The sequence below is a fragment of the Diabrotica virgifera genome, chromosome 5, assembly GCF_917563875.1.
Source record: "Diabrotica virgifera virgifera chromosome 5, PGI_DIABVI_V3a".
Taxonomy (NCBI): Eukaryota; Metazoa; Arthropoda; class Insecta; order Coleoptera; family Chrysomelidae; genus Diabrotica; species Diabrotica virgifera.
In genome coordinates, this window is record NC_065447.1 from 122399561 (window position 1) to 122423667 (window position 24107).

Genomic DNA, 24107 nt, shown 5'->3' on the forward strand with positions numbered 1-24107 from the left:
GAAAACCTGACGATACATTTTAGTTATATCTGCACCCATTACGAATTTATGTTGACGAAATCTAAGTAAAATGTAAAATAAATTATCTTGTAAATGAGGGCCGACATACATGATGTCATTTAATGAGTAGCCTGTGGTAGTTTTCGCACTACCATCAAATACAACTCTTAACTTTGTAGTGGTTGAAGTTTCCTTTAAAACGCAGTGATGAGGTAAGAAGAATCCAGAATTATCATTAGTGTCATTTATTAGGGACATGTGACCAAGTTTAATGTACTCACGTATGAAGTCATGATATTCTAATTTCAATTGAATGTTATTTTCAAGTTTTCTCTCTAAGTTTAAAAAACGTTTTTTGGCAGTAGTTAGAGAATCCCCTAAAACTGATGGAGATTCCTTTAGTGGAAGAGTAGTGATAAAACGACCATCACAATGGCGAGAAATATGCTGCTTAAAATGATTTTCACAATAGATGTCTTCTTCGGAAACAAACTTAGTTTTAGGACACTCCTCTAGTTCCCAAAACTTTGTGAGCTGTGAATCTAATTCACTGGTAGAAGAAAAGTAACAATTATGTTGGGGGTGGTGTTGAATATTTGTTGGAATTGGGCCAGAAATTATCCAACCAAGAGTGGTTTTTTGAATGATCGGTAACCCAGGACCAAGTTTGATTTGTCCCACGCTTAAAATATCCCAAAATGTGTCAGCTCCAATAAGAAGGTCTACTGGACCAGGTTTTTCAAAATTCTGGTCAGCTAGAAGTAATTTTGTTGGAATATTGAGCTGGGAACGATTGATCTGTATGTAAGGTAAATTACTTGTTATGTTGGGCAAAATTAGACAAGATATTTTTTTCGAGAAATTGTTAATATCTGATTTAAATGTTAGTGATGTCCGGAAGTTAATATTGTGAGTTAATTGATTAATTCCCGAGATCGAAGTGTTGATTTTTTCCTTTGAAAGTTGTAAAATATCACAAAATTTCTCAGATATAAAGTTGGATTGACTTCCGTTGTCCAAGAGTACTCTGCATTTATGTGAGTTGCCGAACTTGTCAAAAACGTTAACAACAGCAGTTGAGAGTAGAATATACGGTTTAATAGCAGTGTGAACACTTGAGCTTATATGATGTGTTGAAGAGAAGTTAGAGGTAGAAGTAGATTCATTTGACTGCAGCCCAGTGTTTGGAACATTGGAAGGTAATGAAGATTGAGAAGAATTGTTTTCTGTGGAAACTGAATTTGAGGATTGTGAATTCTCGAAGTGTAACAGAGTGTGATGGATCTTTCCACATTTTCTACAACCAGTAGAACGACAATCCTTAGTACGATGGCATGTGCCAAGACAATTAAGGCATAAACGTAGACGTTTTGCATTGTTTAACCTATTAGTAGGATTTAGTTTTAAGAAGTCAGGACAATAATATATTTTATGTTCCTTGTTACAAAAGTTGCATTTAAACCTATTCTCTGTGTTAGAAACAAAGGCTCTTGTTTCAGACTTATTACCTTTGTATCGTGGTGAATTTTGATCCTGTTTATTATCATTGTAGTTATCTAATGATTCTAAGATACGACATCGTTCTTTTAAAAATTTCAGTAAATCATCTAAAACTGGTAGGTTGTCTTTACAATTTTGTGACTCCCAAGAGCGTCTTGTTGAGTTATCAAATTTTGTTGTTAACAAATAAATAATCAAATCATCCCAGTGTTTAGTGGGGCGTTTTAAAACTTCTAAAGCACGTAAATGTTTTTGTGTATTGTCTAGAAGTTGTCTGAGACCTTGATTTGATTCTTTTGTGACTAGTGGTAGGTTAAAGAGAGCTTTAATGTGATTGTTTACAAGTAACTGTTTATTTTCAAATCTTTCGATCAATAAACTCCAAGCAATGTCGTAGTTTGCATCGCAGACTTGCAAAGATTTAATAGTGTCGGCAGCTATGCCACGTAATGACAGACGTAAGTAATGAAACTTTTGTACATTGGAAAGTGAAGTATCATCATTAATAATAGAATTAAAACTGTCGCGAAAGAAGAGGAATTGATCAAACGATCCATCAAATGTAGCTAGATTCAATGGAGGTAACTTAATGTTGCTTGTATTTGTAGGCCCAGCTGCTATTGAACCATTGACACTACGTGAATCAGACGTGTCAGTAGGTCGTCTAGATAAAATAAGTTTTTTGATGTCAGATATTATTTTAAAATATCTGTCCTCAAAAGTCTGCCTTTCAATGGCATGTATTGTGTCATAATTTTCCTCGCAGTCAGGATCATCAGTTTCAATAAGCATCTGAACCTCATTAAAAACATCTAAAAGCCCTTCGGCTTTGAATAATCGCATTTCTAAATCTACGAGGTCGATAATTTCATTATTTTCTATACTTCGAAAATATGTTGTTAAACGTGTAAGAGCACCTTTAGTGGCCATTCTCTTTGTTTTGTTTTGGTCTGACATTTTTGACAATATGACCAAAATGTACGAGGATGCAAAATAATTAAATATTATGTATGTATGTTAATTAAATTATGTAATTTTAGTAATCTAATGTATGTGACGTATATTATACAGATATAAACAATCAAACTGTGTTTGATGTTTCAAGAAATAAATATTTGATCTTCGATGAATGTAATTAAATAAAAAGAAATGATTTATTCAAGTGCAGAAAACGGAAATAAATGTTTTGTAATTCAATTATTATGTACGTAAGAATTATTATTAACGTTTAGTTACGATCTGTCAGAATAAAATAAAAAATCAGCTAGCACATTCACAATGAATACGAGAGTAGGTAAAACGTCAAATATGTCACTATTCGAAATAAATATATTAATTTAGATTGAAACTCATGTACTTAAAATATTTATCAAATAGAGACTGAAAAAATGTGAAATTATAAAAAGGATTCAGTATTCAGTGTTGTAAATGTAGCTTCCTGGGGTTGATACAGCGGGTCAAGTACGACGTCGGTTCGTAGAATGTAAAGCTGCTATTTTCTTTTGTAGTTCTGCTGGCACTGTAGATTCGTTGTTCGAAGGACCAATAGATGTGGATGTGGTGAAGAATTTTCAGAATTTCACGTAAATTTTAATACAACAGATCTAAAACAAATTACAATAACTTGAATGTAAGGAGTAAAAATGTTCGTTCATCGAAGCGTTGGTTTTGTGTGTATTCTCGTCGTTATGTACTTTTTCGTCACCCAGTAACCCTGGCAAATGAACTTGGGTCACTTCGTTCGGCAATCTTCGGTAATACGCACTTGTACAATAATTGGCAGAGTCTAATAAATTTCAAAGTCAATGTACTTAACACTTCCTTTAGTTTATAAATTTTTATTATTTCTTTGTGTTCTCTGTTTATGTTCTCATTTCTTTTTATTTCTTTTCTTTTGCTTTTGAATGTGGTTTCTAGTAGGTAGTGGTCACTACCAATTTCATAACTCCTTTTCACCCTTACGTCTCTTATCCAGTTCTTCTCTGTTTTTTGCACTATAGTATAGTCTATAATTGATTGTTCGTCTCTTGATTTGACTTCTCTTGTGATCTTGTGTATCCTTTTATGTTGGAAGTGTGTGTTCATAATCACCAGGTTATTGTCTAGACAGAATTCAAGTAGTAATTTTCCATTTTTGTTTATTTTTTCCTCCCCATACGGTCCGATGACATTGTTCCATTTTTCTGCTTCTTTCCCCACTCTACTGTTCATGTCTCCTGTGATCACCATTTTCTCTGTACAATCATTTATCACTTCTTGTAATTTGTCCCAGAACTCATTCTTTTCGTGTTTTGTTGCGTCTTCATCTGGTCCATAGCATATGATTAGGTTTGTATTAATTTCCTCTGTATCCATATATATGTCTACTCTTAGTATACGTTCGTTGTAATATATCCAATTTTTTACTTTGTTGATACTCTCCTTCTTAATCAGGCACGCTACTCCTGCCTGAGCTCTCTTCGTTTCTTCCACTCCACTGTATATTAGTAACATTCCGTTTTCTAATATTATTGATCCTCTTCCTTTTTTCTTTGTCTCTGTTATAGCTACTATTTCAATGTTCTTATCTCTAATTTCTTCCCCCAGTTCTATTTCTTTCCCATTTATACCTCTTACATTTGTAACGTTTGAAAAAACTCCAACATTAATTTAATATCCCAATTCCCAAAAAGAATGTCTATTTTTTTAATTTATTTTGTGAAGTTCAATATCATTATAAGATCCCAAGCCGACCCTGTATACAGCCATGAAGTATTGCAGCAACATTTCAATGTGTTACAAGATTCCTGTTTATTTGAGACGCAAAAACAGAATTTGTAAGAAGTGTTGACAAAAGTACAGTTCTAATGCGTAGATGAACTTTCTAGAACAAATCTTGAACTGAAAGTTGAGTTCTTGTCAACTAAGCATCCCTAAGGATCAAAATCGCTCGGTACTTCCGTCGTATTTTCCCCGATCTGTGGCTTCAGACCGAAGCGCAGATCAGTCCGGTTTGATTTCTTCAAGCGTGAAGATCGCTTGCCGACTCACCCCAAAAGGGCGTGGTGCCTTTTGTTACCCGCCGGTAAAGGGTATAGTATGTCGTTCTGGAAGATCTAGTGTGAGGGCACGATGTTTTTTTTACCCCGTAGTGAAGTTGGGTGCTCTTACACTGTGTTTGAGTTGTGACGCAGTACTATACGCCGGCGTGGTATGAAGTCCCTGTATCTTGTCCAAGTTCCTGTTTAAATGAAGTCTTCCGAGTCCCGATTGATGTCCTGATGTAGACATTTTGAGTTCCAGTCCCGTGATGTTTATCCAGTTGATTGCCCCGAAATAAAAAGGAAGCCATGAAGCCCACCTCAGGTCGATGACCCTGCTTGTTTGTAGATGAACCCCCTTTCCGTGTAGTTTGTGACGTGTGATAAAGGATTTTGTTTAAATATGGTATGATATATTTTTTTAAATTTTGCAAGGATCCCAAATGGATAAATATTTTTGTTGGTAAAGAGTTTTGAAAAATAATAGTTGTTTGTGCTTTCATGATGCAACTTGTAAATTAAAATGACAGTGACTTTGACCTTTGACAGCTGCGTCAAAATTTTGTTTTGACATACACTGTCCAACAAGTTCTTTTGTCATTCTTTTGTTATGTTAAATTGAAGATTTTTTTTTGTAATGTAAAAGATTTGTAGATATTTTGTCCTGTAAAATCATTTCCTGTTAAAAGTTTTTTTGTTTGTTTAAAAAAAAAACCACCGTAAAGTTTTAAATAAATGTTTGTGAAAGTGTATCTATCATCTCATTTCTGTAGCCTTTGGAAAAATTTTAACAGAAAACTAATGCAACTGTATGAAAGTTTTAGTTCAGGAGAAAAGAAAGAATATGGCATAGAAGCCAATAATAAGGAAAGATGTTGTCCCAATGTAACCCCAAAGAGGAATCAATGATGATTGTCCCCCCGATTGGTACCCGTAAGTAAGAAAGTATCCAGTAAGTACCCATAGGTGAAATAGAGGATTTATTTCAAACGGCGTCCCTTTTTGTTAAATAGTAGAAAGATCCTCTAGTCAGAGTAAGTACCCTTATGTATTTAATTATGGTAGTGTAGTCATCTTAACACCCCTTCACCCTCCCTAACGAATCTACGACCTAGCTCCCGCACAACAAATGAGCTGCCGTCCCGCAACGAGGCTTTATGTGTCTGCTTCTTCTTCTTTAGCCCCATTCTTACCCCCCAGTATCTCTATAGATAGTCTTTCCTTGTTCCCATATGAGCAGACATGTTTAAACGCTTCAAATAGCGCCCTGTACGTGGGGCTCGATCCATTTTTAGCCCCCCTGACCCCATTAGCATGTGCCCACTACCATATCCCTTTAGCCTCCTTTCGGTCTCATTTGTACTACAACTGTTAGGCAGTGCCCGTCTTGGGTAGCCGATCTCAGTTTGTGGTGCAAGTGTTTCCGATAACATGGAAGCTCGACTCGTGTCATGTTTTGTATGCCCATTGTTACAAGTCTAGCTTGTAGACATGTTCAACTAGTAGTTAGCCTATCTACTAGTCCCCAATGTCTTTAGCCACCCCCCACTTAGTGTTACATTTGTAACGTACACCCTGAAGTTTGACCCGAGTAAATATCGCCCCAGTCTTCCCATGTAGTTTAGCCCAGATTCCTCTTGTCTTGCCCCCCCGAAACTGTTTCATGTCTGTTAGTGCCCCCGAAACTGTTTCAGTCTGTTAGTCCCCATGAAAGAGCCCATTTTTGTAGTTTTTGTTGCAAAAGTTAATAATTTTTCCAAAGAGGTGTAAGTATGTACACATTTTGTTGTGATGTTGATTTGGTCGTGCTGTTGATTGTATAGGCATGTACCATTTCATACATCATAGTGTATTTAACTTGTAACCCCATATGTATACTGGTATTGTATTGTATTGTATGTATCGTAGAACAGAATTGTATGTTATTTTAGCGTACTAACTGTATTGTATTGATATTGTACCCATGATGAAAGCATTGATTTGAATTTTTTTGAAAATATTGATGAAATATATAGACAAACAGTTGAATAAAAAAGTAACGTAAAATTTTTTTGAAAATTTTGATTAAAAGTAACGTTAAATATTTTGAATATTGAATCCAATTATGAAGTATAACAGTATGTTGTATTTTTTGCATGTATTCCTATAGATCAACAGTTTTTTTACAGAATAATCGTTTTTTGTGATTTATTGATTTGGTCATTTGATTAGATGTGTGATGTTGTTGGTATGGTCCGTGTATGAGCTTAGCCCCGTATAGTCTGTGTGAGAGTAGTCCCTTGTTTTTCCAGCGAAGCCTATCTCTGTTGGTGTATGTCATGCCACAGGTTAGTTGGAGAAGTCATCCCATTGAGAAGTCATCCCCTTGAGAAGTGGCCCCGTGAAGAAGTGAAGAGGGAAACCGTGGAGAGGCCCCCCACTTCTGTGTTTTTTTCAAGCAGCCAGGAGAAAAGCTGTCACTTTTAGATTTGAAGATAGCGTTCTCTGTCGACACTGTTTGAGAATAACTGTCTTGAAGTGTAGAAGTTACCCGTGAAGTAGTTGAAGTCTCCCCCCAGTGATGTGAAGTAGTTGAAGTCCCCCCGTGAATGAAGTATGTCTTTTTGTATCTGACATGTCACAAGTGTAATACTCGTGATGAAGAAAGTGTTGTTCAACTATCTGTGAACACTTTCATTAGTAGTCGGAGCAAGAAATGTCTTATCCCGTGTGAGCTCATATAGGAACCAAATTTCAATATTGTTTGTGTTTGTAAGCCCCTGAGAATATCTAGAAGTCAAAAAGTATGTTGTTGTCTGTTTGTTTGTCTATCCCTGTTTTGTCTGGAAGTTTTAGAGCCCATTGTCTGTTGTCCCGTGTTGTCTATTAGCCCGTGTTGTCTATTAGCCCGTGTTGTCTATTAGCCCGTGTTGTCTATTAGCCCGTGTTGTCTGTTAGCCCGTGTCCGTGCTGGAGTTTGATTTTTTTTGGCGAATAGTTAGTTGACCTCTCTTCTCTTTGTTGATTGAAAGTAGGCCAAGAGCAGAAGCTGTGACAAGGCTGGTGAGGTTAGGATCTGGCCGCGTTGAGTACAGGTGAAGCTTGCTTTCGGTCGATAAATGGAAGCGGTTGTTCGTCAGAACTGTCATACTTTCCAATGTCCCTTTGGTCTTCCCCTTGCGTGTTGCTTTCATCCCCTGTTTTGAAAAAGTAGCCCCCCGTTTTGAAAAATAAAGTCCACCCCCAGTCTTGAGAAATGAAATGCCCCCAGTTTTGAAAAGTAAGTCTATCCCCAGTTTTGAAAAGTAAAGCCCAACCCCCCTGTCTTGAAAAATGAAGTCTATCCCCTGTTTCGAAAAGTAAGTGTAGCCCTGTTTTGAAAATGAAGTCTTTCCCCAGCTTGTGATTTGAAAATGAGAGAGTTGTCTAGTGAACGTTCATGAAAGGTTCTTATGTCCTGGATTGGACTGTTGATTGAAAACGTAATGATGTAGTGTTCTCTATATCATATGTTGCGTTCATTTCCCTTAGTCTTGTTTAAAAAGTTTGATATCCTGTTTGAACCCAGTATACTAGTCTTTTCGGTCTTTTGTTGTTGTCACACGTATCCCCCCTCCCCCCTTGTTAATATTGTCTTGATTTTAGTCCTTGTTGTTGTCATATACCCTTTTGTCTAGCCCTGTTTTGTTTGAATGAGTTGTTGAAGTAAGTTGTTGGTGAGATTTTGTCTCACTGAGGTATTTAGATTGGATTGTCTAAATCCTCATTTTTGCTGAACCGTTGCCAACAAAATTCCCTGAAACTCGCTAGGCGTTTAGTGGAGTTTAGGCAGATGCCTATCTGCTGAGCCTAGAGCTCAAATGATTTTTTTTAGTTTTTGAGAACCGCTCGCGGTTAGGCAACGAGGTGACAAGGCTGTGTCTGCCCTGGTATGTCACTTGTGTTACTGCTGTGGATGTCAGCGAGGTCCACACAGGGCACAAGTTTAGTTTCTTTCCCAAGGCACAGAAACTCTTGTCACCTACAGTTCTTAGTAGAGTCAAGAAACATTTAAGTCTACTCGACTTTAAAGAGTCTGGCGATTGATGGCACGCTAGCCCAATCCCTAACGACTTTTTTGTTTTGTTTAATCCCCACTAGCCATTATCTAAATATTTTGATATTGTTGTCCTGTCACACCTAAGATGTCCATGTTGGATTTTTTTCTGTTTGTTATCGAAAACTGGATAATCTTATCCAGGTTTCTCTTTTGCGCGGAGGCTTTGTAACGTTTGAAAAAACTCCAACATTAATTTAATATCCCAATTCCCAAAAAGAATGTCTATTTTTTTAATTTATTTTGTGAAGTTCAATATCATTATAAGATCCCAAGCCGACCCTGTATACAGCCATGAAGTATTGCAGCAACATTTCAATGTGTTACAAGATTCCTGTTTATTTGAGACGCAAAAACAGAATTTGTAAGAAGTGTTGACAAAAGTACAGTTCTAATGCGTAGATGAACTTTCTAGAACAAATCTTGAACTGAAAGTTGAGTTCTTGTCAACTAAGCATCCCTAAGGATCAAAATCGCTCGGTACTTCCGTCGTATTTTCCCCGATCTGTGGCTTCAGACCGAAGCGCAGATCAGTCCGGTTTGATTTCTTCAAGCGTGAAGATCGCTTGCCGACTCACCCCAAAAGGGCGTGGTGCCTTTTGTTACCCGCCGGTAAAGGGTATAGTATGTCGTTCTGGAAGATCTAGTGTGAGGGCACGATGTTTTTTTTACCCCGTAGTGAAGTTGGGTGCTCTTACACTGTGTTTGAGTTGTGACGCAGTACTATACGCCGGCGTGGTATGAAGTCCCTGTATCTTGTCCAAGTTCCTGTTTAAATGAAGTCTTCCGAGTCCCGATTGATGTCCTGATGTAGACATTTTGAGTTCCAGTCCCGTGATGTTTATCCAGTTGATTGCCCCGAAATAAAAAGGAAGCCATGAAGCCCACCTCAGGTCGATGACCCTGCTTGTTTGTAGATGAACCCCCTTTCCGTGTAGTTTGTGACGTGTGATAAAGGATTTTGTTTAAATATGGTATGATATATTTTTTTAAATTTTGCAAGGATCCCAAATGGATAAATATTTTTGTTGGTAAAGAGTTTTGAAAAATAATAGTTGTTTGTGCTTTCATGATGCAACTTGTAAATTAAAATGACAGTGACTTTGACCTTTGACAGCTGCGTCAAAATTTTGTTTTGACATACACTGTCCAACAAGTTCTTTTGTCATTCTTTTGTTATGTTAAATTGAAGATTTTTTTTGTAATGTAAAAGATTTGTAGATATTTTGTCCTGTAAAATCATTTCCTGTTAAAAGTTTTTTTGTTTGTTTAAAAAAAAAACCACCGTAAAGTTTTAAATAAATGTTTGTGAAAGTGTATCTATCATCTCATTTCTGTAGCCTTTGGAAAAATTTTAACAGAAAACTAATGCAACTGTATGAAAGTTTTAGTTCAGGAGAAAAGAAAGAATATGGCATAGAAGCCAATAATAAGGAAAGATGTTGTCCCAATGTAACCCCAAAGAGGAATCAATGATGATTGTCCCCCCGATTGGTACCCGTAAGTAAGAAAGTATCCAGTAAGTACCCATAGGTGAAATAGAGGATTTATTTCAAACGGCGTCCCTTTTTGTTAAATAGTAGAAAGATCCTCTAGTCAGAGTAAGTACCCTTATGTATTTAATTATGGTAGTGTAGTCATCTTAACACCCCTTCACCCTCCCTAACGAATCTACGACCTAGCTCCCGCACAACAAATGAGCTGCCGTCCCGCAACGAGGCTTTATGTGTCTGCTTCTTCTTCTTTAGCCCCATTCTTACCCCCCAGTATCTCTATAGATAGTCTTTCCTTGTTCCCATATGAGCAGACATGTTTAAACGCTTCACATTCCATGATGCCATTTTCAAAATTGTTCTGTTCTTTTCTATGTTTAAGTTGTACTTCTGTTTGTTTTTCCTTACGTTTGTGTTATTATCTTTAAATCTGGTCATGTCCCTGTTCTTTGCCTGTTTTGTTTCTCGGTCCATCATTGTGTTTTCTACAGCTAGTTTTTTGAACAAGTTGGTTCTGTATTGTATGTTACTTTTTCTATCCGGCTTGTTTTTTGGTTCCATTTCCACTTAATGCCTTCAATAATTATGAATCCATATCCAATTTTTGTCCTTTTCCCATTAGTCTTTTCCTCTGCTGCTATCTTCCTAAGGTTTCTTTGTATTTTCTTTGTATTCTCTTTTAATGTTAGGTCACATTCTATATATACTCTATGTTGTTTATAGCTCATTAGTTTACCCTTGGCTTTCAGTATTTTCATTTTATCTTCGAATTTTTTACATTCTATAACACACATTGTTTCATTTATCTTTTGTACCCTATTTATTTCTGATTTTACTCCCATTTTTGCTTCTATGAAGTTCTCTATTTGCTCTGTTCCTATTGTGTCTAGTGGTAAGCCTCCCATTATTAGGTTATTTTTCTTCTTTTCTTTCTGACATGCTTCCAAGGTTATTTCTATTTTATCTATTTTTTGTTTCATCGTAGCCATTTCTTTCTTTAGATTTTCATTTTCTCTTATTATTTCTTTCATTTGCAATTTGTATTCATTATTTTCCTTCCTAATTTCTTTTAGTTCCTCAATCATATTACCCATTGTATTTTTTATATCTTCCAGGTCCTTGTTTTTCTTTTTGTTATCGCTTGCTAATTGTCTCATTAGTTCCATCATTTCGTTCTGGCTGCTGGTTTCATTCGTTGATGGTTTCGACCTGTCTGGTGTTCGGTTCACTTTTCTACTCCTGCTAAATATATCTGGCTCCTCTTTGCTTTTCTTTTACCGTCCTCATTAATGCTATCATTACCATCCGCCATCTTTCTTCCTATTCAAATTATTAAAGTAGGTATGTATTTATAAATACAAATATTAAATCAAATTAAACCTACTTGATTAACTCAAATTAATTAAATTTTTTACTTTAATTACAAAATATTTATATATTATTCAATTTTTTACTTTAATTATAAAACTATTTAAATACCATTTAATATCTTATTTATTTATTTATATCAACAATTAATGTTCACTTGAATAAATTAGATTTATCAACAATGTCTTCTTCTTATCTTCAATATCTTCTTATTCTTCGATATCTTCTTATTCTTCAATATCTTCTTATTCTTCAATATCTTCTTGTTTTCGTTCAGAAAGCCGACTCTGTATTTTTCGATTGATAGATACCGAAGTACCTTAATTATAATTAAATCAATTTATTAGTAATTACCACTGCTGAAAGCAGCTTCGGCTAGTCCACCCATAGGACCTTGACTTCTTATCAGTGCCAAAAAACTTGACTATGACTGTAATTATTTTACTGTTAGTAGTTAAAATATAATTTTATTAAAACTAGGTTAGATTAATAATGTATGGATCTTACTTTCAATATTCTTTTTAAATTTACACTGTAAGTTTCTTAACTCACTTATTTACACTTTGCAAATAATTTGGTGATTTTTCTGCTCGCAAAGCTTCAGTATTTGAAGTTTTTTGCGGAGCGGATTTAAATATACCTCACTGTCTCTTTACCAGAACTAAAGAGTTATTAAAGAGTTAATTCAAAATCAAAATAATTTGGTTAAATTCAGAGCCGTCAAAAGTTTAATCCGTTTAGTTAGTTGATCTTCGCACATGATGACACATGGTCTCCGTGGGTAAAAGTTTAAGGTGAATGAATTTCAATACTAACTGCGCTGATAAGCGAGTTCGACCCCAATGGAAACTTTTATTTTTTTATTTTTTTTTATACATTTTATGATTGTAAATTTATTTATTATATAATTTTTTTTCAGAAAATACGTATTTAGTTAAAAAATTTTCCTACATTGTTCAGAAATCATTTGTGGCATTTTTCAATGTGTTTGTTTGTGTGTGTTTTATTCTTTTATTATTTTAATTTTTGGCACTGTTTTAATAAAAATTTTTGAGAAGTAGTAAGTATTAAAATTAGTTTAATATTGAAATAAAATATAAATGAACTGTTTAAAGTATATTAATTTCGTTTAAATCATACATGTAATAGAAGTATAACTTCTTACGTGCGTACAAAGTACACACACATTCTTTTTTCACTTTGACTGGAGTTTTTTACCAAGAAATAAACAATAGTGCATACAACTGTACGTAATTTAGACGTACTGTGCATATGTATTTCATATTTTTGCAATTATAATGTGTATTTTGCTATTAGAAATATTTATTTTACTAATGTTTACCATATTCTCCGGGTAACCAGAATTTTCGATAACCCGGATCGGCCGCGGTCCCGAATTATCGAGGTTCCACTGTACATTCGAATGTAAAACCCGAAAAAAGGTAAGAAGGTAAAGATGTAATTATCTCTGCATCTCTAAACGTATTTATGAGTCATGAAAACATAAAATAACGTATAATTCCAACTGAAATAAAAAATAAGAATTTCAAAAAATTTATAATCGATTAATAATCAGTATAACACCACTCACACTCACTGATTAATTTTATTGGCTTTTAAGATAACTCATTTTTCAAAGTATTCATCAGTTAGATGATTTATTATTCTTTCTTTGATATTATTATTTGCAAAAACTATCTTTGAGGTTCTCCTTCTATCTTTAACTCTAGTTTTGTAATAGAGTTTATAATTATGTCAAAATTCGATTTTATATAGAACAGTTCATTCTAAACAGAATTGTCACTAAATTTTTTTTGATATTTAAGGGCACCCAAAGTCCCATTTAACGACAATGTTAACATTATGTCACATATCTCTGTAACTAAAGCACTTAAAGACCTAATTCTTTTTTTTTATTTTGAAACTACATGTATTTTTTAGTGCCGCGTAGATTTTTGTAAAATTGGAGTGAAAGAAACATTTATTTTAAAATTTTTTATCGTCAACCGTCACCAAAGTCATTCATTATTGTACTCATTTGCCGCCATTTGCGGCAGTAAAGTAACACTTTATTGTACTGAAAGAAGAATTTTACTTTACCTTCTGCGATTAATCAAATTAACTGAGATTGAATGTAAGTGGTCGATGGCAGTAATCGATTATTTATAAAACATAAATCAAAACTTTACAGATTTAGTAATTAGGTATTCAATATTGATACCTAACAACTATCGATTAAAAATCGAAATCAGCCATCATGCAAGCAAGAGCCTTCTGCCTTCTGTCATTACTGTCACACGAAATTTTTATTTTGTGTAAAAGTAAAAGAATTCTTAAATCTTTTAAGTTTCGTCTTAATGCGAATATAGTATGAAACGGTGTTTTTGTTAATTCGATTATATATAGGACGGTCATAGATATGTAGGTACTGATAATTTGTTAGCAAATATATGTATTTATTTAGATTTTCTACTATTCATCACGGCAAATCAACTTCGCTGTGGCAGGCTACACGCTACACTTCATAAACAATGACGTAACTATTAACGGTATTTTTAATTTTTGGTATTTTACTTTACGTGTTAAAATTAGTATATTATTTAAATATAAATACGATAAAACTGTTTAAAATATATTTATTTCGTTGAAATCATGATAATAGAAGTATAACTTCTGTGCGTACAAAGTACACACACTCTTTTTTCATTAGAAGGATGTAATTAAGTAAGTGTTAATGTATTTTATGATTGGCGAAAAAATTTTGTATGCACCACGTCAGTAAAGACTCTTGATCGAACTCGCCTGTTATTCGCCTTGCTCGCTACGCTCGCTCAGATCATAATATCAGACTCGTTCGATAAAGATCACTTTACTGACTTGGTACATAAATAACTATTAAAATACTCCTACAAAAAATGCCCAAAAAAGTTTAGATTTTAGTTTTTATTTTACTTGTGTGTGTGTGGTGTGTGTGATGTGTGTGATGTGTGTGTGTGTGTGTGTGTGTGTGTGTGTGTGTGTGTGTGTGTGTGTGTGTGTGTGTGTGTGTGTGTGTGTGTGTGTGTGTGTGTGTGTGTGTGTGTGTGTGTGTGTGTGTGTGTGTGTGTGTGTGTGTGTGTGTGTGTGTGTGTGTGTGTGTGTGTGTGTGTGTGTGTGTGTGTGTGTGTGTGTGTGTGTGTGTGTGTGTGTGTGTGTGTGTGTGTGTGTGTGTGTGTGTGTGTGTGTGTGTGTGTGTGTGTGTGTGTGTGTGTGTGTGTGTGTGTGTGTGTGTGTGTGTGTGTGTGTGTGTGTGTGTGTGTGTGTGTGTGTGTGTGTGTGTGTGTGTGTGTGTGTGTGTGTGTGTGTGTGTGTGTGTGTGTGTGTGTGTGTGTGTGTGTGTGTGTGTGTGTGTGTGTGTGTGTGTGTGTGTGTGTGTGTGTGTGTGTGTGTGTGTGTGTGTGTGTGTGTGTGTGTGTGTGTGTGTGTGTGTGTGTGTGTGTGTGTGTGTGTGTGTGTGTGTGTGTGTGTGTGTGTGTGTGTGTGTGTGTGTGTGTGTGTGTGTGTGTGTGTGTGTGTGTGTGTGTGTGTGTGTGTGTGTGTGTGTGTGTGTGTGTGTGTGTGTGTGTGTGTGTGTGTGTGTGTGTGTGTGTGTGTGTGTGTGTGTGTGTGTGTGTGTGTGTGTGTGTGTGTGTGTGTGTGTGTGTGTGTGTGTGTGTGTGTGTGTGTGTGTGTGTGTGTGTGTGTGTGTGTGTGTGTGTGTGTGTGTGTGTGTGTGTGTGTGTGTGTGTGTGTGTGTGTGTGTGTGTGTGTGTGTGTGTGTGTGTGTGTGTGTGTGTGTGTGTGTGTGTGTGTGTGTGTGTGTGTGTGTGTGTGTGTGTGTGTGTGTGTGTGTGTGTGTGTGTGTGTGTGTGTGTGTGTGTGTGTGTGTGTGTGTGTGTGTGTGTGTGTGTGTGTGTGTGTGTGTGTGTGTGTGTGTGTGTGTGTGTGTGTGTGTGTGTGTGTGTGTGTGTGTGTGTGTGTGTGTGTGTGTGTGTGTGTGTGTGTGTGTGTGTGTGTGTGTGTGTGTGTGTGTGTGTGTGTGTGTGTGTGTGTGTGTGTGTGTGTGTGTGTGTGTGTGTGTGTGTGTGTGTGTGTGTGTGTGTGTGTGTGTGTGTGTGTGTGTGTGTGTGTGTGTGTGTGTGTGTGTGTGTGTGTGTGTGTGTGTGTGTGTGTGTGTGTGTGTGTGTGTGTGTGTGTGTGTGTGTGTGTGTGTGTGTGTGTGTGTGTGTGTGTGTGTGTGTGTGTGTGTGTGTGTGTGTGTGTGTGTGTGTGTGTGTGTGTGTGTGTGTGTGTGTGTGTGTGTGTGTGTGTGTGTGTGTGTGTGTGTGTGTGTGTGTGTGTGTGTGTGTGTGTGTGTGTGTGTGTGTGTGTGTGTGTGTGTGTGTGTGTGTGTGTGTGTGTGTGTGTGTGTGTGTGTGTGTGTGTGTGTGTGTGTGTGTGTGTGTGTGTGTGTGTGTGTGTGTGTGTGTGTGTGTGTGTGTGTGTGTGTGTGTGTGTGTGTGTGTGTGTGTGTGTGTGTGTGTGTGTGTGTGTGTGTGTGTGTGTGTGTGTGTGTGTGTGTGTGTGTGTGTGTGTGTGTGTGTGTGTGTGTGTGTGTGTGTGTGTGTGTGTGTGTGTGTGTGTGTGTGTGTGTGTGTGTGTGTGTGTGTGTGTGTGTGTGTGTGTGTGTGTGTGTGTGTGTGTGTGTGTGTGTGTGTGTGTGTGTGTGTGTGTGTGTGTGTGTGTGTGTGTGTGTGTGTGTGTGTGTGTGTGTGTGTGTGTGTGTGTGTGTGTGTGTGTGTGTGTGTGTGTGTGTGTGTGTGTGTGTGTGTGTGTGTGTGTGTGTGTGTGTGTGTGTGTGTGTGTGTGTGTGTGTGTGTGTGTGTGTGTGTGTGTGTGTGTGTGTGTGTGTGTGTGTGTGTGTGTGTGTGTGTGTGTGTGTGTGTGTGTGTGTGTGTGTGTGTGTGTGTGTGTGTGTGTGTGTGTGTGTGTGTGTGTGTGTGTGTGTGTGTGTGTGTGTGTGTGTGTGTGTGTGTGTGTGTGTGTGTGTGTGTGTGTGTGTGTGTGTGTGTGTGTGTGTGTGTGTGTGTGTGTGTGTGTGTGTGTGTGTGTGTGTGTGTGTGTGTGTGTGTGTGTGTGTGTGTGTGTGTGTGTGTGTGTGTGTGTGTGTGTGTGTGTGTGTGTGTGTGTGTGTGTGTGTGTGTGTGTGTGTGTGTGTGTGTGTGTGTGTGTGTGTGTGTGTGTGTGTGTGTGTGTGTGTGTGTGTGTGTGTGTGTGTGTGTGTGTGTGTGTGTGTGTGTGTGTGTGTGTGTGTGTGTGTGTGTGTGTGTGTGTGTGGTGTGTGTGTGTGTGTGTGTGTGTGTGTGTGTGTGTGTGTGTGTGTGTGTGTGTGTGTGTGTGTGTGTGTGTGTGTGTGTGTGTGTGTGTGTGTGTGTGTGTGTGTGTGTGTGTGTGTGTGTGTGTGTGTGTGTGTGTGTGTGTGTGTGTGTGTGTGTGTGTGTGTGTGTGTGTGTGTGTGTGTGTGTGTGTGTGTGTGTGTGTGTGTGTGTGTGTGTGTGTGTGTGTGTGTGTGTGTGTGTGTGTGTGTGTGTGTGTGTGTGTGTGTGTGTGTGTGTGTGTGTGTGTGTGTGTGTGTGTGTGTGTGTGTGTGTGTGTGTGTGTGTGTGTGTGTGTGTGTGTGTGTGTGTGTGTGTGTGTGTGTGTGTGTGTGTGTGTGTGTGTGTGTGTGTGTGTGTGTGTGTGTGTGTGTGTGTGTGTGTGTGTGTGTGTGTGTGTGTGTGTGTGTGTGTGTGTGTGTGTGTGTGTGTGTGTGTGTGTGTGTGTGTGTGTGTGTGTGTGTGTGTGTGTGTGTGTGTGTGTGTGTGTGTGTGTGTGTGTGTGTGTGTGTGTGTGTGTGTGTGTGTGTGTGTGTGTGTGTGTGTGTGTGTGTGTGTGTGTGTGTGTGTGTGTGTGTGTGTGTGTGTGTGTGTGTGTGTGTGTGTGTGTGTGTGTGTGTGTGTGTGTGTGTGTGTGTGTGTGTGTGTGTGTGTGTGTGTGTGTGTGTGTGTGTGTGTGTGTGTGTGTGTGTGTGTGTGTGTGTGTGTGTGTGTGTGTGTGTGTGTGTGTGTGTGTGTGTGTGTGTGTGTGTGTGTGTGTGTGTGTGTGTGTGTGTGTGTGTGTGTGTGTGTGTGTGTGTGTGTGTGTGTGTGTGTGTGTGTGTGTGTGTGTGTGTGTGTGTGTGTGTGTGTGTGTGTGTGTGTGTGTGTGTGTGTGTGTGTGTGTGTGTGTGTGTGTGTGTGTGTGTGTGTGTGTGTGTGTGTGTGTGTGTGTGTGTGTGTGTGTGTGTGTGTGTGTGTGTGTGTGTGTGTGTGTGTGTGTGTGTGTGTGTGTGTGTGTGTGTGTGTGTGTGTGTGTGTGTGTGTGTGTGTGTGTGTGTGTGTGTGTGTGTGTGTGTGTGTGTGTGTGTGTGTGTGTGTGTGTGTGTGTGTGTGTGTGTGTGTGTGTGTGTGTGTGTGTGTGTGTGTGTGTGTGTGTGTGTGTGTGTGTGTGTGTGTGTGTGTGTGTGTGTGTGTGTGTGTGTGTGTGTGTGTGTGTGTGTGTGTGTGTGTGTGTGTGTGTGTGTGTGTGTGTGTGTGTGTGTGTGTGTGTGTGTGTGTGTGTGTGTGTGTGTGTGTGTGTGTGTGTGTGTGTGTGTGTGTGTGTGTGTGTGTGTGTGTGTGTGTGTGTGTGTGTGTGTGTGTGTGTGTGTGTGTGTGTGTGTGTGTGTGTGTGTGTGATGTGTGTGTGTGTGTGATGTGTGTGTGTGTGTGATGTGTGTGTGTGTGTGTGTGTGTGATGTGTGTGTGTGTGTGATGTGTGTGTGTGTGTGTGTGTGTGATGTGTGTGATGTGTGTGATGTGTGTGATGTGTGTGATGTGTGTGATGTGTGTGATGTGTGTGATGTGTGTGATGTGTGTGATGTGTGTGATGTGTGTGATGTGTGTGATGTGTGTGATGTGTGTGATGTGTGTGATGTGTGTGATGTGTGTGATGTGTGTGATGTGTGTGATGTGTGTGATGTGTGTGATGTGTGTGATGTGTGTGATGTGTGTGATGTGTGTGATGTGTGTGATGTGTGTGATGTGTGTGATGTGTGTGATGTGTGTGATGTGTGTGATGTGTGTGATGTGTGTGATGTGTGTGATGTGTGTGATGTGTGTGATGTGTGTGATGTGTGTGATGTGTGTGATGTGTGTGATGTGTGTGATGTGTGTGATGTGTGTGATGTGTGTGATGTGTGTGATGTGTGTGATGTGTGTGATGTGTGTGATGTGTGTGATGTGTGTGATGTGTGTGATGTGTGTGATGTGTGTGATGTGTGTGATGTGTGTGATGTGTGTGATGTGTGTGATGTGTGTGATGTGTGTGATGTGTGTGATGTGTGTGATGTGTGTGATGTGTGTGATGTGTGTGATGTGTGTGATGTGTGTGATGTGTGTGATGTGTGTGATGTGTGTGATGTGTGTGATGTGTGTGATGTGTGTGATGTGTGTGATGTGTGTGATGTGTGTGATGTGTGTGATGTGTGTGATGTGTGTGATGTGTGTGATGTGTGTGATGTGTGTGATGTGTGTGATGTGTGTGATGTGTGTGATGTGTGTGATGTGTGTGATGTGTGTGATGTGTGTGATGTGTGTGATGTGTGTGATGTGTGTGATGTGTGTGATGTGTGTGATGTGTGTGATGTGTGTGATGTGTGTGATGTGTGTGATGTGTGTGATGTGTGTGATGTGTGTGATGTGTGTGATGTGTGTGATGTGTGTGATGTGTGTGATGTGTGTGATGTGTGTGATGTGTGTGATGTGTGTGATGTGTGTGATGTGTGTGATGTGTGTGATGTGTGTGATGTGTGTGATGTGTGTGATGTGTGTGATGTGTGTGATGTGTGTGATGTGTGTGATGTGTGTGATGTGTGTGATGTGTGTGATGTGTGTGATGTGTGTGATGTGTGTGATGTGTGTGATGTGTGTGATGTGTGTGATGTGTGTGATGTGTGTGATGTGTGTGATGTGTGTGATGTGTGTGATGTGTGTGATGTGTGTGATGTGTGTGATGTGTGTGATGTGTGTGATGTGTGTGATGTGTGTGATGTGTGTGATGTGTGTGATGTGTGTGATGTGTGTGATGTGTGTGATGTGTGTGATGTGTGTGATGTGTGTGATGTGTGTGATGTGTGTGATGTGTGTGATGTGTGTGATGTGTGTGATGTGTGTGATGTGTGTGATGTGTGTGATGTGTGTGATGTGTGTGATGTGTGTGATGTGTGTGATGTGTGTGATGTGTGTGATGTGTGTGATGTGTGTGATGTGTGTGATGTGTGTGATGTGTGTGATGTGTGTGATGTGTGTGATGTGTGTGATGTGTGTGATGTGTGTGATGTGTGTGATGTGTGTGATGTGTGTGATGTGTGTGTGTGTGTGTGTGTGTGTGTGTGTGTGTGTGTGTGTGTGTGTGTGTGTGTGTGTGTGTGTGTGTGTGTGTGTGTGTGTGTGTGTGTGTGTGTGTGTGATGTGTGTGATGTGTGTGATGTGTGTGATGTGTGTGATGTGTGTGATGTGTGTGATGTGTGTGATGTGTGTGATGTGTGTGATGTGTGTGATGTGTGTGATGTGTGTGATGTGTGTGATGTGTGTGATGTGTGTGATGTGTGTGATGTGTGTGATGTGTGTGATGTGTGTGATGTGTGTGATGTGTGTGATGTGTGTGATGTGTGTGATGTGTGTGATGTGTGTGATGTGTGTGATGTGTGTGATGTGTGTGATGTGTGTGATGTGTGTGATGTGTGTGATGTGTGTGATGTGTGTGATGTGTGTGATGTGTGTGATGTGTGTGATGTGTGTGATGTGTGTGATGTGTGTGATGTGTGTGATGTGTGTGATGTGTGTGATGTGTGTGATGTGTGTGATGTGTGTGATGTGTGTGATGTGTGTGATGTGTGTGATGTGTGTGATGTGTGTGATGTGTGTGATGTGTGTGATGTGTGTGATGTGTGTGATGTGTGTGATGTGTGTGATGTGTGTGATGTGTGTGATGTGTGTGATGTGTGTGATGTGTGTGATGTGTGTGATGTGTGTGATGTGTGTGATGTGTGTGATGTGTGTGATGTGTGTGATGTGTGTGATGTGTGTGATGTGTGTGATGTGTGTGATGTGTGTGATGTGTGTGATGTGTGTGATGTGTGTGATGTGTGTGATGTGTGTGATGTGTGTGATGTGTGTAATGTGTGTGATGTGTGTAATGTGTGTGATGTGTGTGATGTGTGTGATGTGTGTGTGTTACAGTCAAAATTACTGATTAACTTTTAATCATCTCAGGTACACGATTTAAGTATTTATAAGCTAGAACATTCGTTGTAATAAAAACAATTTCATCAATTTGATTAAATATAAATAGCGTAAATTCATTAATTCGATTTGTAGGTATGTATTTTATGTTTTTTTATTGTCATTGAAATTGGTCATTTACTCTATAGCTGACGTTTGTTTGATTCTAGTTGAATACATAGCGTTGACAATTCTTCCTTTTCGGATTCAATATGGTACCGCTTCGGGATATCGTATTTTTGTTCGTTTTATGTTTTGACAGACTTTTAAATCTGTCAAATCAAAGTTCTATTTTTAAAAGAAGAATGTGACTTAGTTGGTCACTTAGCAGCTTGTAAAATCGGAATTGTTGATTTGAACGTCACCGCCGAATTTTTTTAAACGTCTGATTTTTTTTGAAAATAAGGATTTATCTGATCCATCCATTAATTTGGGATCTATAAATCAGACTTTCGCATAAACTAGTAATTATTGGAGTTAGCAAAATTGATTTTGAAGATATATTACTAGTTTAGTCCAATTTTTGGGATAAAATACGGCTGTGGTGTCATTTCTTCGATTTGGTAAGTGATATTTGCGTATTGGGTGATCGATTATGTGTGACAACGAGTAAATTGTTCTAGATACGAATGAATGTTTGGTTTGAGGCCAGAAAACGGGTTTCTGTATCGAAGTTGTACTGAAGACACGTGATCCTCTGAAAGCTGGAAGACCCCATCGATTTTGGGTAAGTTATGCTATATTACATCCCACCTCGGGGGGCTTAAGGGGTACTTGTGAATTTTAATAGTGGGATTAATGCTTGTTTTGTTTTAGGGTTTTTCCACGTGGTTTTTATTTTGGGGTTTGAATCTCAATAACTGGATTTCAGATGAGTTACTTTAATGATTTTGATTTGTAACCATTTAATTTGCTGATCTTTTTTTTTTAATCTGTAGAATTTGATAATTTAGGTTGCGGTAATTTATTTGTATATTTTATTTGTTGAATTCAGGTATCTTCATTAGGTTGTTTTTTTTTAATTTATTAGTATTTCCTTTTATAATTTCTTATGTACACGGCTCTTGATCGGATAGTCAATTGTTTATTTTCCGCTACGCGTACTCGACCTTACCATTCGCAGAGCTCTACGATTGCGTCTCGAGATTTATAAATTGCATTTTTTTTATATACGTTTATATATTTTTTTTGTTGCTACCCATATTTAGGTAATTTACCCAGTGATCAGGGGTCGTTGTTTGGTTCAGTTTGGTTAGTTTTAGTAGTTAGCTTAGTGTAATTTTTAAAAAGTGTTCAATATATTATGTGTTCAATTAAAGTGTCAAAGGTGTAGTATTATTCCGATTCTTTTGGCAAATTCGGGAATTTAGGTACACTGGATTGGTGTTTGTGGCATGAATTTGTCTGGCGCCCTTTTAACAACAAAATAGTAAAATTGGGAATCCACCCCATCTCCACTGTATAAAAGCTAGCCCGCAACACCTGTGCTCTCACCTCCAACGAATTTTGTGTTGCGTTGTGAGGTGGTGGCATTTTTGAAGCCCAACGTGGTGGCGATCTTGAAGATCTTCTTCTTCTTTGACACTTGTGGAATATTGGACAATTTTTGAAGACTTGGAAGAATATTCGTTTGGGGATATTTGGTGAAGTGAAGTTTGTGTTATTGTGAAAGTGAAGTGAATGTGAAAGATGCCTCGTAAAATTAACGTGTATCGATTAAGCCAAGATGAACTCACGTATGAGTTGAAGATTAGAGGATGTGCTACTATAACGGTGGAAGAGATGCGCCATGCACTGACTGCGGCACTTAGGTTGGAGAAGAGTGGAGACAGCATTAGCTACCCTCCGTATCCTTACAATACTGAGGAGGATGTGTCTGCGGTGAAGTTAAAACTCAATGAGCTCGATCCAATGATTTCGGCCTTTACTGGCACTACAGCTAGTAATGATTATAACAAGTTCACATCTAAATTACATTGTGTGTTGAATAGACTGGAGCATATACCTGAAGGTACCGAAGAGAGACCAGCATTACTGTCAAGGGTATTTGACTTATTGGGTCGTCTGCAGTCAAGAGCCGAAGAATTGGAGAGAACTATGAGTGTACCAGTCCATCTAAGTTTGCTGGCTGACCAAACTGAAAATCTACATATAGAGGGTGTACCAGCACATACATCAAGCTCGATAGCTTCAAGGGTTCCAATTACATCTTCTCAAATTCAGTGCATACCTCCCTCAAAATGGAACTTGAAATTTTCTGGTGACCGGAAGGGCACATCGATAAGCGCGTTTCTCGAAAGAGTAGAAGAACTTAGAATGGCGAGACATGTCACGAAAGAGACTCTTCTGGAATCTGGCATAGATTTGTGTGATGGCAGGGCATATCAATTCTATTTGGCTTATAGAAACCAGATTGCTAATTGGGATGAATTTGTGGAGCTCTTAAAAGAAGAATATTTGTCTCATGATTACAACGAAAAATTGTTTGATGAAATTCGTAGACGCACTCAAGGACCTGATGAATCGATTGGAGTTTATCTAGCAGTGATGGCTGGATATTTTAGGAGATTGACTTGCCCTATTGATGAACCGACCAAATTGAAGATATTAATGAAAAATATTGCACCATATTACCAGACACAGTTGGCGTTATTAGAAGTTGATTCTATTGCAAAGCTTCGTGAATATGGAAAAAAATTAGAAGCCAGGAAGGAAGCAGTTGAAAGCTATGTTCCACCTAGCAGACGAATTGGCAATATTTTAGAACCAGATTTAGCTTATGTAGCGGTCGACTCGTCTAGCAGCGTTAGTGTGGATAGTTGTCAGGATCAGTCGACTACATCAAGTGTAGTTCGTGGTGAAGTGAAAAACGCAAGACCTCCGAAAGATATCGTTTGCTACAGATGTAATAAACCAGGACACCAAGCTATTGGTTGCACGGCACCAAGGACCACGCGTTGTTTTAAGTGCAAAAAGGAGGGCTACACCGTTAAGACATGTCCTGATTGTTCAAAACTACGACCTTCGGAAAACTAGTTCCACTGCCTTTGACTGATCGAGGAAAAAGCAGTGGAAATGATGAAACCTCGATCGTCAAAATACAAGTACTATTAGATTTTGTTTTAGAAAATGCTGTTGGTGACGAGAGACCATACCTGACTGTTGATATACTTGGAAAATCTGTTTTAGGATTGCTGGATTCTGGAGCAAGTAGGACGGTGTTGGGGAGTAAAGGATTACCTATGATTAGAGAGTTAAGTCTGCCCATGGATAACAATCGCCTAAATAGCTGCACAGTGGCAAATGGTGTTAG

At 38.4% G+C, this 24107-nt stretch overlaps 1 protein-coding gene and 1 long non-coding RNA gene across 8 annotated transcripts in view; one reads left to right on the forward strand and one right to left on the reverse strand.

The window, feature by feature from the left end:
• LOC126884349 (neuropathy target esterase sws) overlaps positions 1–24107 on the reverse strand; it is a 1280173-nt gene that overhangs the window by 828210 nt on the left and 427856 nt on the right. The window lies entirely within an intron of this gene.
• Positions 3699–9914, forward strand: LOC126884357 (uncharacterized). Its single transcript, XR_007697981.1, has 2 exons — positions 3699–4926; positions 5339–9914. It is a non-coding gene; the product is annotated as an uncharacterized LOC126884357 (long non-coding RNA).